Genomic DNA, 16253 nt, shown 5'->3' with positions numbered 1-16253 from the left:
CACCATACACAAAAATAAACTCAAAATGGATTAAAGACCTAAATGTAAGACCGGATACTATAAAACTCTTACAGGAAAACATAGAAGAACACTCTGACAAAAATCACAGCAAGATCTTTTTTGACCCACCTCCTAGAGAAATGGAAATAAAAACAAAAATAAACAAATGGGACCTAATGAAACTTAAAAGCTTTTGCACAGCAAAGGAAACCATAAACAAGACTAAAAGACAACCCTCAGAATGGGAGAAAATATTTACAAACAAAGCAACTGTCAAAGGATTAATCTCCAAAATATACAAGCAGCACATGCAGCTCAATATCAACAAAACAGAAAACCCAATCCAAAAATGGGCAGAGGGCCTAAATAGACATTTCTCCAAAGAAGATATACAGATTGCCAACAAACACATGAAAGGATGCTCAACATCACTAATCATTAGAGAAATGCAAATCAAAACTGCAATGAGGTATCATCTCACACTGCTCAGAATGGCCATCATCAAAAAATCTCCAAACAATAAATGCTGGAGAGGGTGTGGAGAAAAGGGAACCCTCTTGCCCTGTTGGTGGGAATGTAAATTGATACAGCCACTGTGGAGGACAGTATGGAGGTTCCTTAAAATACTAAAAATAGAACTACCATATGACCCCGCAATCCTACTGCTGGGCATATACCCTGAGAAAACCATAATTCAAAAAGAGTCATGTACCACAATGTTCATTGCAGCACTATTTACAATAGCCAGGACATGGAAGCAACCTATGTGTCCATCGACAGATGAATGGATAAAGATGTGGCACATATATACAATGGGATATTACTCAGCCATACAAAGAAACAAAATTGAGTTATTTGTAGTGAGATGGATGGACCTAGAGTCTGTCATACAGAGTGAAGTAAGTCAGAAAGAGAAAAGTAAATCCCATATGCTAACACATATACATGGAATAAAAAAAAAATGTTCTGAAGAACCTAGGGGCAGGACAGGAATAAAGATACAGACTTAGAGAATGGACTTGAGGACACGGGGAAGGGGAAGCTGGGAAGAAGTGAGAGAGTGGCATTGACATATATACACTACCAAATGTAAAATAGATAGCTATTGGGAAGAAGCCACATAGCACAGGGAGGTCAGCCCAGTGCTTTGTGACCACCTGGAGTGGTGGGATAGGGAGGGTGGGAGGGAGACACAAGTGGGAGGGGATATGGGGATATATGTATACGTATAGCTGATTCACTTTGTTATACAGCAGAAACTAACACAGCTATGTAAAGCAATTATACTCTAATAAAGGTGTCAAAATAAATAAATAAATAAATAAAACTACCATATGACCCAGCAATTCTACTCCTGTGTATATATGTCCAAAAAAATGAAAACACTAATTAAAAAATATACATGCACCCTAATGTTCATAGCAGCATTATTTACAAATTGTTAAAATGTGGAAGCAGCCTAAGTGTCCATCAACAGATGAAAGGATAAAGAGGATGTGGGGTGTGTGTGTGTGTGTGTGATATATATCACACACACAATGGAATACTATTCATCCATAAAAAAGAATGAATTTTTGCCATTTGCAGCAAAATGGATGAATTTGGAGGGTATTATGCTAAGTGAAATAAGTCAAACCGAAAAGACAACTACTGTATGATATCGTTTATATGTGGAATCTAAAAAATACAACAAACTAGTGAATATAACAAAAAAGAAGCAGACTCACAGATATAGAGAACAAACTAGTGGTTACCCTTGGGGAGAACGGGGTGGGCAAAATAGGAGTGGAGGAGTGGGAGGTTTAAACTATTGGGTGTAAGATAGGCTACAAGGATGTATTGTACAACATGGGGAATACAGTCAATATTTTGTAATAACTGTAAATGGAGTGAAACCTTTAAAAATTGTATAAAAATTAAAAATAAAGAGAAAAAACAAGTTCTATTGCAAACATTTTTCCACTATATTATTTTAGTAATTGAAATGCATACCATTCTCTAAGGAAGAATAGGAATGTGTAAATTTAGGATGATGAGAGTTTGCTTGGGACTTAGAAACAGGGTTAGGAGCATAATACAAAAAAGAATGTGTTGCGTGTTTCTGCTGTACTTCCAGGGGTGCAGGAGCCCAGTAATTACCATAGGCGAGAAAACAGACAATAGATAATGATCTAAAAGGGAAATTTGGGGTCTAGAAAATAATATTTAATGGGATGGGTTAGGCAATCTAAGTAGCACAGCCAGATTCCTCAAACTTTCGGTCCACTTTGGGATAAACTCAGTAGGCCGATTGGCATTGTTGCCTTGAAATCTACCCAAAGCTTCATTCATAGCTCAAACTCGACAATTCACTCTGTGCTTTTTTTTTTTTTTTGAACAAAATAAGGTAAATTTTGAGCTGTATTAATATAATCTTCATTTTTAAGTGTTTTAACACAAATCTACCTTGCAAGTCTAGCTGTAAAGAGAACAGCAGAGGGAGAGAGGGGAGGTACAGTCTGGAGCAATAGGGCTCTAGGGCAAATGCTCTTCGGGAAAGATCCCGAGAAATCCTGGGAGATGTGTCAAAGTCTTATGACACTTGCGCACATTAGAAAGGATGAAAACTTAAAATCCCAAGTGGGACGGTGTCAGCTGTTTATGCCACTCAGAATGCACGGTGCTGTCACACATTCCTTTTTTACCGCTCTGGGCAGGTATGGCCAGAGGAGCTGCGTAGAGTCAGCCTTTTACCATGATGATGCCATGTAGAAATTGGCTGAGGGTCAACAATGTTTTGCCACTAAACCAGCTGAGAGAGTCACTGGCCCATCAAAGATAAGGCTTGTAACCAGTTAGCCAGAGCACTTTGGGGGCAGAATGTCACTGGGTAGCTTCTTTGAGTCCATGCTGCAGATATGGTGAATTTGGGCTTCAGCTTCTATGTGATATAGAAATACTAGCCCCTGCTTTTCTGGTAAATGGCCTGAGGTGACCTCTAAAAGTGGTTTGCTATTCACTTGACCCAGAAAACCCCACAAAATCATGCAAGTCAAGAGGTTCAAATCTTCTTGTTCACTTTAAGAACACTCGTGAAACTGCCCAGGCCATTAAGGGCATGCAGAGCAGAAAAGCTACCAAGTATCTGAAGGATGTCACTTTACAGAAGCAATGTGTGCCGTTCCTTTGTTACGGTGGTCGAGTTGGTAGGTGTGCCCAGGCCAAACAGTGGGGCTGGACGCAGGGTCGGTGACCCAAAAAGATTGCTGAATTTTTACTGCACATGCTCAAAGATGCAGAGAGTAATGCTGAACTTAAGGGCTTAGATGTAGATTCTCTGGTCATTAAACATACCCAGGTGAACAAAATCGCCAAGATGCAGCGCAGGACTTAACAGAGCTCATGGTCGGATCAACCCATACACGAGCTCTCCCTGCCACATTGAGATGATCCTTACTGAAAAAGAACAGATTGTTCCTAAACCAGAAAAGAGGGTTGCACAGAAGAAAAAGATAACCCAGAAGAAACAAAAAACTTATGGCCTGGGCATAAATGCCACAAAAAAATAAATGCAAATAAAACTAATAAAAAGAAATACTGGCCCCTTAGGACTGTGTGGCCATTCATTTTTCCTTGTGGCCGACACTGGCCGAGATCCATAATTGAAAGAGCTGTCTCTGCCCTGAGCATTGCCAATCCCAGAAAATCCGAGAAGCATAGGCTTCTGCAATTTCATGTCTCTTCTCCAGACTGTAAAAAAGCTGAACAATAAACATAAAAACCAAACAAACAAACTAGCAAACCAACCAACCAGCCAAACAAATACAAACACTGGGAAGAGTTTTGAGGATGAATGGTTGAATCTCATGCACTGTTTGGTATTCTTGACATCCAAGGAAGTTTATTTACATCCTATTTCCTGATATGAGAGTAATAGACAAATGATGCCCTCAGATTCTTAAACTGCATCCTGTCTGTCATCCTGATACCCTCTAAGTGGGTGTTATAGCACAGTCCTCATTCAGGTAGAGATAATCCCAGCAAAACACGTTTCCAAAAGAAGTATGGCTTATCTTACTTTCTGCACGTCTGAATGCCAGAGCTGGGACTTTGATTATCAGACAGACACCTGATCCAGGAACACGACTACACATAATAAAGTCAGAAAGAAATTTCTAATTTGAGGCTTGATGAAGCTTTACTTATTTCAGAAGCATTTCTATAGCACTGTGAAGACACTCTTCTAGGCGGTTTACAAATATGAAATCTTTTAATCTACATAACAGCTTTTTGAGAGAAGGTACTTTTATGGACTCTATTTTACAGATGAAAAAACTGCCCAAGCTTCCCCAGTGAGTACATGGCAGAGCCAGGATTCAAACCTGGGAAGTCTGAATCAGTCGTGTTGTGCTGTGCTATGCCGTGCTACCTCTCACATGGACTTGCTGAGACTGACTGTAAATTTATTCTGTGATGGGAATTATACACATTTAAGCATACATGGGCTATATAAGAAGGGTATATGGTAGGTGTGGATGGCCTCTGTGTCTTCACTCAAAACCTGGCCATTGCCTTTGACCAGTGCAGCTAAAGGACTCTTCCCTTACATCCTATGCAGTTCAGAGTTCCTGATACAAATCATAGAGAGCTTTTATGCCTTTGTTTATTGTTCCACATTTGGTCTTTAAGCAGCATGCAATCAATTTCTTCAGAAAATGTTGTTTCCTTCCAAAACACTGCACAAAATTCTGGCTGCCTGCCTTGCTTACCAACCTCAGGAATTTTACAGCTCCCAAACGCTCTAATCTGAATACTCCCGTGTCTGCAGTGATCTTGTGGCTGGGGTCTTTCTGCAGTCACCGGATTCTGCCTTTCTAACAGGCGACGCACACACTTTACTCTCCGTTCGGCCCAAAGAACTATCTGCTACTCAGACTCTGAAATAAAAACTGATTTCCCATTCTATGATACTCTGGCATTTCCTGGAAAATGTAGTATCAGTTACTATTTTTGTAGAAGTGCCCCAGAAGTGGCCCTGGGGGAAAATCTCTGTTTAAACCAGTAGCATGTGGGCTACACTATCCTGGGAACATCAGCAATTCTGTGTTACCCTCATCATAAACAAATCCACAGGAATAATAAAAGCTTCTGGGTATATACATGAGTTCTTACACCATCCTGAGGACAGAGGCCTTTTCCCCCTTGTGGATCCCTTGATAAAGCATCTGCTCAAATGATCCCTTGCTCCATTGATTTGGCAATTATTTATTGTTTTTCATGGTGTTTACAGTGTTTCTCATAGTACTAGAATTATGTAATACATAAAACAAGTATTATGAACTCAGTGCAAGTACCTCCCAAATTGGGTCAAAAAGCTGATTCTTTTCAGTTGGTTTTATATCTGCAGTTTGGTTAGCTGTCATTAGACTCATTTATTATAAAATGACCTATTTAATTAAATGAAACTCATTACTTAAAGCAAGGGAGTCATTATTTACATTAATGATTCTCAAACTTAATTATCCATTACAATCATCTAGGGAGCTTCCATTATATAATAACTCGGGGTGGGATCCAGGTGTCATACATCTGAAAGTGCCCCAGGAGATTCCAACATTTAGCTAAGTTTGGGAACTACTGATCTACAGGGAGATTTAACATTTTTTATATTATTTAATTAGACTTATAATAATTGCAAACACTTGTGATATTGTACCTGCTACGTACCAGGCACTGCTGTAAGCATTTTATGAATATAAACTCACTTAATTTTCCCTATGACCCTATGGCACTATTGTTATCTCCATGTTACAGCTGATGGAAATAAGGGACAGAAATTAAGTTACTTATCCAAAGTCACTCGTTGTAAGTGGCAAAGTCATGATTTTTGTTCCATCAGTTTGGCTCATAACCATTATTCTGCCTATTAAATGTTTATGTTTTTAAATAGAGTAACTGTAGCAGCCGTGGCAGCAGGCACGCAGAGGCACGCAGAGGCACACTTTTAAGCGCTTTGTATAAAGAAATACATTGATAATAATGCAAAACTTCCTAAATGCCAGCTCTTATTTGTAAATGCTTAATCTAATCCAATTTTTTATTGTTCTGCATTCAGACAAACCTCTTTTCCAATGTTATACAACTGAAATTAAGCCATATACTATATACCAGGAACTTAAGCTTAAAACCGTTTGTTAACATTAACAATGTGCATTGCTATGAAAATTTCAATGTAATTGTCTTGCCTTTCATTCTCTTAAAAAAAGTGATTCCCCTCCCCAAACAAATGAACAAACACTCCTCTTTTGCTCTCGCCTGCAGTCCCATCATTACAGAACGTGTTAAGTCCTCCCTGGTAGCGCTCTCCTGTGTTGCAGGCATTCTTACCCCACGCTAACCGCCTTCCCAACATTCCTGGTTTACCCCCTTTCAGCGTTTCTGACAGCCAAGTTCAGCACAGAAAAAAATAGCTCAGGGGCCTGCAAGATCCAAGGAGAACTCACCTTTCTCTGATGTGCAGCGGGAGGGAGAGAGGGGCTCTTCCAGGCTTAGGCCTTAGGAAGGGGGCCCTCTGATAGCTCCCTTCTCCTTGGATCTATTTCCAGTCTGTCTCGCGATAACCGGCAGGGCTCGCTCATAAGAGGCCCTAGAGGTCCTGCAGCTGGAGTCACTTAACAGAAGCTGCCGCCAGCTGAGCCTGGCTGGGGGCCCTGAACTCTTCCTTCATGAAGGGCGCCAAGTCACTCTTAAAGTTGGCACATACATAGCCGTTGATATAGTCTGACTTTTAGTCCACTCTCAAATAGGTTGTTGACTTACTTCTGTGATCATATCCTTCTTTATATCTTAGTTTTAAGAATGTGTCTCTGTTTTTCTCTTCTCCACACTCACCTTCACATTCCAGCCTCTGATGCAGGCCCCGACCTGAGATAATCACCCTTTCTTATTCCCTTTCATCCCTCTGGGGTCTGTAGTTCAGGTTCCAAATATCTGCCCCTGCCTAAGCCGGCCACCTGCTGCTATATCTTGCTGATACCCACAGTCTGCTTTCATGGCCTTAGGACTATTGCCAGGCCTCTTGAAATCCGTTTGTCAATCTCCCTGTACGTTCTTTGCTTTATTGTCAATAACTGCTGAGACTTGTCCCAGTGACCTTCTCTGCACCTGCGGTTTTGATGTGTTTCTGATTATTGGTCTTTTCTAGCCTGACCCACCGCAAGTGCCATTTGGGCTGAGGTTTGACAGCCTTCTCTCCACTGGAGCTGGGGTTTATGATAAATTCTTTATATGCACATGGAATTTTGTTTTTACTGAGCTATGTCACAGGCTTCTAGCAGTTTTCCCCACCTGCCTCAGGATGGCTGGCACAGATTTTTCCTTTATTAAAGGGGCCAGATCCTTTTTAGTAAAACATTTAAAAACCACATTTACACTGGGCATACCTGTAAGCAGGTGCACGGTAGTTTCTTAGGATATCACTGGGCATCATTCTTTCCCATGCCCTCCGCATCCCTCATCCACTTCTGCCATCACTGACCAGCCTCTACCCAGTCTCTTCCCTCCATCCCTGCACGCCCCTCCTCATATCCCTCAACCGTCGGTTTCAATACCCGTTCTTCAGGCTGTGGCTTCATATTAGAGTCACCTGAGTCACTTTTAAATTAAACTAGAGTCTCTTCAGGTGGGGCCTGGGCATTGGTGATGGTAAAGGCGCCTCAGATGATTCTAATGTGCCTCCAAACCTGAGAACTTCTGCCTTAGGAAAACTTAGGCTTCGTTCTTTTCTAGGAAGGGCAAGAGGCTCTGCCACCCAGAATTACGCTCTATCTAACTTATCATTTTACTCCTAATATATAACACAGCATGTGGCATATCTTGGGGATAATGTGTGCTTGATGAATAAATAAATGGACATTCTGAAATGTGTTTACAAATTTTTCCTAAGGCTGGAGGCTATGATTTCTATCCACTAAACTCAACTGGCTAGAAAATTTAAACAAATACATTCCAAGCATGTTCTCATCCTATTATAAACATTTTAGATTTTGACATTCCTGATCACTCTACATCTTAAAATTCAAAATATTTCCCCCGTTTTTATATATACTCATTGTAGGAAAAAATAGAAAATACTTCTAATCAAAACAAAGTAACTAAAAGCATCTGTGCTCATACCACCACTGCTAACCCTTTATCACCTCTCCATTTACTATGACCACACATTATTGCATATATTAAATTGAATCATACCTTATTCCTTCAGCAATATATTGTGTAAAATCTTAGTCTTATTAAAAAGTAACTTGTAGACAAGTCAGCTAAACATTAGGGAGGTTAAAACTCAAATGTAAAAGCCCCCTAGAAGGACCCTAAGACCTTTCTAACACTCAGCTACAATATCTTTCTTGTGTTCTATTGTTAGTCAAAGCCTTTAATGACATTTGTGTTTGAAAAAAATGAACCTTAGGACACTGTGAAATAGAGGAAGTTACCCTACATATAGGCACAAAGAAAAGCATTTTAATAAAAGTGAAAGCATTTCCCGAAGGTTTTGAGTCTTAAACTCATTATTTTAAACCTATGCTTGCTTTTTTATTTTCACAGAAGAAAATCACAATAACTAATGTTTATCAACCACTTTTTGTTAGGCACCATGCTAAACAATTTACATGAATTATTTTGCTTACTGCTCACAATAGAACTGTTAAGTAGGTATTACAATCCCCAGGTTATAATCAAGGAAACTGAGGCTTAGACAGGTTAAAAAAGGTCATCTGGAACTTCCTCAGTGACACAGTGGATAAGAATCCGCCTGCCAATGCAGGGGACACGGGTTTGATCCCTGGTCCGGGAAGATCCTACAAGCCACAGAGCAACTAAGCCCGTGCACCACAACTACTGAGCCCGCATGCCACAACTACTGAAGCCCGTGCGCCTAGAGCCCACGCTCTGCAACAGAAGTCACCGCAATGAGAAGCCCGCACACCGCAATGAAGAGTAGCCCCCGCTCGCCGCAACTAGAGAAGGCCCGCGTAGCAGTGAAGACCCAATGCAGCCAAAAAACAAAACAAAAAAGTCATCTGGGGTTCTGCAGTTTGTGAGTGACAGAGCTGGGATTCATTCATGAACAGGGTATCCCCTGACCACAGTGTTTTACCATTAGTCTAACAACACTTAAAATAATGTAGTACTTTGACAAAACTTGTTCTTAATAAAATCCTGTGCTTATAATCTCCCTCCCTTTATTAAATTACTCTCGAGTTTTACTGGAGCTGGCCTCAAACTTATGGTTTAAAAATCCCCATTTTCCTTCTTGGAGAAATGGAGAATTTACCCATGTCTAGTCTACGCTGTTTTTCTTGATTTTCTGATTTTCTAAAGATTCTCAGCAGTGGTTCTTCTTCCCCATTGGTTAAGTTAGTCATCCTCTTGCCTTCCTGCTGTACAATCATCTGTTGTCAACCTCCGCGCAGAATCGGAGGGGTCCACTTGAACAGTAGGACAACGCAGCTGAGCCCCTTAACTTTCCTAACAAATCCACTAACGGTGGATATGCTGTGTCTAGAGCAACTGGATCTCTTTTCAATCAACAGCAGAGATTACCTCATTTATCTCAATTTAGAGCCATTTCCTATACAGCTCCTGTCCAAAGCCTGACAAATAGAATTGATATTCAGGGCTGGTAGTTTATGAGACATGAATAGTAATACATTCCCTAAGCTTTTTCCTATGGAGTCAAATCACCAGAAAGCACCATACCTGTATTTTATTATTTTGGCTTTCCATACACATCATTTTATAGAACTATGACTTGAATTATGCCATCAGCGGGCATCGTTTGCTATGGCTACATGCAGAATGTCCACCAGTACTGAAGACACCATCCATTATGTACTTCAATGTTTCTTCTATAAAGGCTGATGTGGTAAAGTACTCCCCCCCCATCCCAAGAGTTCAGAGCCAGAAAGAGCTTGGTCTCTTCTGACGTACCAGCATGCTTCCTTTCTTTTTTGAGTAATGAGGATTGTAGTACCTTATATTTTTCTCTTGGCCTTGACTCCCTTCTTGTCAGGAAGCTGGTAGCTAAATACTCCACTCAGTTGCTGTAGTTGCTGTAATCTAGGTTCACGAGTATAAATACCTGCTTGGCTTCCTTCATTACCGACCTCACGCCTCAAGCCCCTGCCTCACCTTTTTTTTGTTTTGTCCTGATAAATTTATAGCTTTTGGCTGAGTAGTAAAGACAGCATGGGCTTAAAAGCCTGACTCACTGGAATTTTGAGAAACTAACAGTTTTTAGCTGTGTGAACTTGAGTTTCATAATATTCTCTATGCCTCCCTTTTTCATTTATAAAATGAAAATAATAAAAGCACCTGCTCATACGGTTGTTGTGAAAATAAAATAATGCAGGTAAAGTATAGTTCAAATGATATTATTAATGCATTTTTTCCTTTATTAAAAACTGTGTTCAAATACACATAGCATAACATTTACTATCTTAACCATTTTGAGGTGTGCAGTTTAGTAGTGTTAAGTTCATCCACATTGTTGTGCAACCAATCTCCAGAACTCTTCACGGCTTGCAAAACTGAAATGCTGTATATCCCAACAGCTCTCCGTCCCCTCCTACCCCTAACTCCTGGCAACCACCTTTCTACTTTCTCAATGAATTTACTACTCTAGGTACCTCAGATAAGTGGAACCATACAGTATTTGTCTTTTTGTGACTGGATTATATCACTTAGCATAATGTCCTCAAGGTTCATTCATGTTGCTCACGTATCAGAATTTCCTTCCTTTTTAAGGCTAAATAATATCCCATGGTATATATACATATATATGACCATATATATATATGACCATGTATATACATATGACCACGTTTTGTTTATACATTTATCCATCGACGGACACTTGGGTTGTTTCCACATTTTGGCTGTTGTGAATAATGCTGCTATAAACATGGGTGTACAAATATCTCTTCCTGACCTTGCTTTCTTTTGGATATATACCCAGAAGTGGAATTGCTGGATCATACATAATTCTATTTTTAATTTTTTGAGGAATCACCATACTGTTTTTTATAGTAGCTGTGCAATTTTACATTCCCACCAACAGTGCACAAGGGTTCCAATTTATTTGCATTCTCACCAACACTTGTTATCTTCTGTTTTTGTTTTTTAAATAGTAGACATCCTCATGGGTGTGAGGTGGCATCTCACTGTGATTTTGATTTGCATTCCCCTAATGATTAGTGATGTTGAGCATCTTTTCATGTGCTTGTTGGCCATTTGTATGTCTTCTTTGTAGAAATGTTTATTCAAGTATTTTGCCTATTTTTTCATCAGGTCGGTTTTTTTTGTTGTTGAGTTGTAGGAGTTTTAAATATATTCTGGATATTAACCACTTACCAGAAATATGACTTGCAAATATTTTCTCCCATTCTATAGGCTGCTTTCACTCTGTTGATTATATCCTTTGATGCTCAGAAGTTTTAAATTTAGCTCAGTTTATCTATTTTTACTTTTGTTGCCTGTGCTTTTCATGTCATATCCAAGAAATTATTGCCAAATCCTATGTTCTGTAGATTTTCCTCTAGGTTTTCTTCTAAGAGTTGTTTAGTGTTAGCTCTGATGTTTCAGTCTTTGATTCATTTTGAGTTAATTTTTGTATCTAAGTAAGGTCCATTGTGTTTTGCATGTGATATCCAGTTTCCCCAACACCATTTGTTGAAAAGACTGTCCTTTCCCCATTGAATGGTCTTGGCACCCATGTTGAAAATTGTTTGACCATATATGTGAGAGTTTATTTCTTGGCTCCCTATTCTATTCCATTGGTCTATGTGTCTGTCTTTATGCAAGTACCACACTGTTTTGATTAATGTAGCTTTGTAATAAGTATTAAAATCAGTAAATGTGAGGCATCCCACTTTGTTCTTCTTCAAGATTATTTTGGCTTTCAGGGTCCCTTGTGATTCCATATGAATTTTAGGATGGAGTTTTCTTTTTCTGCAAAAAACACTTGGGATTTTGATAGGGATTGCTTTAAATCTGTAGATCACCTTGGGTAGTGTTGACATCTTAACAATATTAACATATAACTATTCACTTTGTCATACAGGAGAAACTAACACAACATTGTAAAACAATTATACTCCAATAAAGATGTTAAAAAAAAAATAAAGTTGGTCTGTCACTTAAAAAAAAAACAATATTAAACCTTCCAATCCATGAACATGAAATATCTTTCCATTTATTTGTATCCTTAAGTTCTTTTAGCAACATTTTGTAGTTTACAGTGTACAAGTCTTCTGTCTCCTTGGTTAAGTATATTCCTACATATTTTATTCTTTTTGATGCTACTGTAGATAGAACTGTTTTTCTTAATTTCCTTTTCAGACTGTTCATTGTTAGTGTATAAAAACATAACACAACTGGTTTTGTGGGTTGTGTTTGTATCCTGCAACTTTGCTAAATTGTTTACTGTTACAATTTTTTTGTGGGATCATTAAGTGCAATTTTTAAAATATAAGTTATTGCTAATCCTCTTTTATGGTAATTAATATGGATATAAAATATCCAATATATAAAATTACATGATCTTGTACCCAAATTAGTGGAATCTAGCTCTTATTTGTTCAACTTCTTGCTCTCAAACAGAAAAAAAGCCTTTCTCTCTCTCTCTGGCTCTCTGTCTCTGTTTTTTCTTTTTCTTTTTTACCATGATCACAAACATTAGTTTATTCTCTTCTTAGAAGATTTTGTGTCTGTTTTGTGTATATGTATATATATATATATATGTATGTTCTACCTCACCTCACACTCAGAGTTGACAGCAAAAATCTTCCCAAACTTTCTGTCACTCCCATCACACCATCAACTCTTTCCACATTGGTCAGAGTTAAAAACAAAACACCAGTTCTACCAGATACTTCCTCCTTTTTTTTTTTTTAACATCTTTATTGGAGTATACTTGCTTTACAATGTTGTGTTAGTTTCTGCTGTATAACAAAGTGAATCAGCTATATGTATACATATATCCCCATATCCCCTCCCTCTTGCATCTCCCTCCTACCCTCCCTATCCCACCCCTCTAGGTGGTCACAAAGCACCGAGCTGATCTCCCTGTGCAATGTGGCTGCTTCCCACTAGCTATCTATTTTACATTTGGTGGTGTATATATGTCAGTGCAACTCTCTCACTTCGTCCCAGCTTCCCCTTCCCCCTCCCCGTGTCCTCAAGTCCATTCTCTACGTCAGCGTCTTTATTCCTGTCCTGCCCCTATGTATATATGGAATCTACTTCTTCCTTTTGAGTGACAAAATTCTCAGCAAAGTGAAGAAAACATTCACCATATACTATGTTTTTAGACTACTTATACTATCAGTCAGTGTCTAGTTAATCCCCCATCTCGGACAATTTTGTAATCTTTTCTGGGAAAGACTTGATTATTACACCCTCTGACTGGCAAGATAAACTCTAGAACATTCCCATAAAGTACCTTTGCCTTTTCTTTTATTTTTATTTTTTAAAATTTTTATTTATTTATTTATTTTAACATCTTTATTGGTGTATAATTGCTTTTGCCTTTTCTTTTACATTTATCTAAATAATTTCTCCCATGTTTCTACCCTCAGGAGTAGAGAGTTCTTCATTGCTTCTCCTTCACTTGGTCAGCTTGTTTCTTTTGGAAAAGGAACCCTCTTTCACTACTGTCTTCTAGTCTTTTTTTTTTTTGGCCATACCATGTGGCATGTGGGATCTTAGTTCCCCAACCAGGGATTGAACCCATGCCCCCTGCATTGGAAGTGCAGAGTCTTCACTACTGGACAGCCAGAGAAGTCCTCTTCTAGTCATTTTTATTGGCAACAGTATCAAAAGCCAATCTTACCTTCCCTGCCTTACCTTTTCCAGCTTCCCCTATCTCTAGCATAATCATTTCCACCTCAGTGCCTTTAGGGAGGCTGTTCCCTCAGTGTGAAATAGGTGGCCTTTCTTTCATCTCTACCCTTCCTTCTAGGCCTGGGTCACTCTCTACTTTCTCTATGCAGCATTTGTGGATTTGCTTGCATTTTTGGAACATGTCTTTTCTGTGTGTGGATGTGGCACATATCCCCTTGCTCTGGGCTATGAATACTTGTGTCATCCTGCCTCTCCAACAAGATGAGAGGTTGGCAAACATTTTCTGCAAAGGGTCAGATAGTAAATATTTTCTGCTTTGAGGTCCAAACAGTCTCTGTTACAAGTATTCAACTCTGCTGTTGTAGTATGAAAGCAGCCATAGACAATATGTAAACCAATGAGCATGGTTGTGTTCCAAACAAATTTTTCTGTTTTTTTAGTCACTGAAATTTGAATTTCATACAATGTCCATGTGTCATGAAATGTGTTCTCCTTATGATTATTTTCAACCATTTGAAAATATAAAAACCATTCTTTGTTCATGGGCAGTACAGTCAAAAGCACTACAGTTAAATCTAAATGAGATGCTAAGAGTTGTTTATATAACCCACATGCAGGAAAAACAAATTAGAGAAACTAATAACAGAACAAACAGAAAACAAACAAATAAATAAATAAAATGGTTGACTTGAATCCTAACATAGCAACAATTGCATTTAATGTAAATGGTCTAAATATACAAATTAAAAGAGATTGGAAGGTGGATTTTTTTAAATTGACCCAAAGATATATTTCTATAACAACCTCAACTTAAATGTAATGATATAGATAGGTTTAAAGTACAAGGATGGACAAAGAAATATCATACAAATATTAATCAAAAGAAAGCAGGAGTGGTTATATTATTATAGCATAAAATCAACTTCAGAGCAAAGATAACTACCTGGTACAGAAAGGGACATTGTATAATGATAAGAGAGTTAATGCATCAAGAAGACATATCAGTCCTAAATGTGCGTTCATTAAGAAATAGAGCTACAATATATGTGGGACAAACACTAATAAAACTGAAATGATAAATAGACAAATCCACAATTATAGTTGGAGATCCTCTCTCAACAATTAATAGTAAGTAGAGAAAAAATCAGCAAGGAAATAGAACTCAACCTCACCATCAACCAACAGGACCTAATTCCCTAAGACTGGTGGTAAGACAATGATGTCCATTCTCATAACTGCCGTTTATAATACTACTGGAAGCTCTAGTCATTGCAATAAGGCAAGAAAAGGATATATAATGCATACAGATCACAAAGGAAGAAATAAAACTGCCTCTCTTCTCAAATGACATGATTGTCTACGTAGAAAATCCCAAGAAATCAACAACAACAAAAAAACTGCCCAAAACTAATAAGTGAATTCAGCAACATTGTAGGTTTCAAGATCAACATACAAAATAATCACATTTCTATGTACTAGCAATGAATATGTGGAACTGAAAATTAGAAATACTATACCATGCACAAATGCTTAAAAAAAAACTTAAGTGCAAATCTAACAAAATATATATATGCTGAAACAAAATATATATATATATGCTGACCTATATGCTGAAAGCTGCAAAACACTGATGAAAGAAATCAAAGAAGATCTAACTATACAGTGAGACCTACTCTATTCACAGATTGGAAGACTCAACATAGTAAAGGTTTCAATTCCTATCAAAGTCCCAGCAAGGCATTTTTGTAGAGATACACAAATATATTCTAAAATTTATTTGAATAGGTGCAGGCCCTAGAATATTTAAAATAATTTTTACAAAATTATTTTATTTTACAAAAAGTATAAAGTGGCAGAAATCACTCTACTTGGTTTCAAGACTTACATAGCTGCAGTTTTCAAGCCTGTGAGGTACTGGAGGACAAAGAAACACTTAGGTCAATGGAACAAAATAGAGAGCTCAAAATGTCAAATGTAAAGCCATAGAACTTTTAGAAAAAGACATAGGAGAAAAAGCTGGGGACACAGCATTTGGTGAAGAGTTCTTAGACTGGACACCAAAAGTATAACCTATAAAAAAAATCAAAAGTATAACCTATAAAATAATTAATAGAACTTCATCAAAATTTAAAACTTTGATCTGTGAGAGACTCTGTTAAGAGGTTAAATAACAAGGTACAGACAGAAGAAAAATATTTACAAACCACTTATTTGACAAAGGACTGACATCTAGCATATAAAAAGTACCCTCAAAACTCAACAGCAGTTAGGCCAAACAGTTGAATTAGAAAGTGGGTAAAATATATTTTTAAAAATTTCACTGAAGAAGATATTGGGATGGCAAATAAACACATGAGAAGATATTCAACATC

The sequence above is a fragment of the Balaenoptera acutorostrata genome, chromosome 5, assembly GCF_949987535.1.
Source record: "Balaenoptera acutorostrata chromosome 5, mBalAcu1.1, whole genome shotgun sequence".
Taxonomy (NCBI): Eukaryota; Metazoa; Chordata; class Mammalia; order Artiodactyla; family Balaenopteridae; genus Balaenoptera; species Balaenoptera acutorostrata.
The sequence above is the reverse complement of the archived record's forward strand: the minus strand, read 5'-3'. Positions refer to the sequence as shown.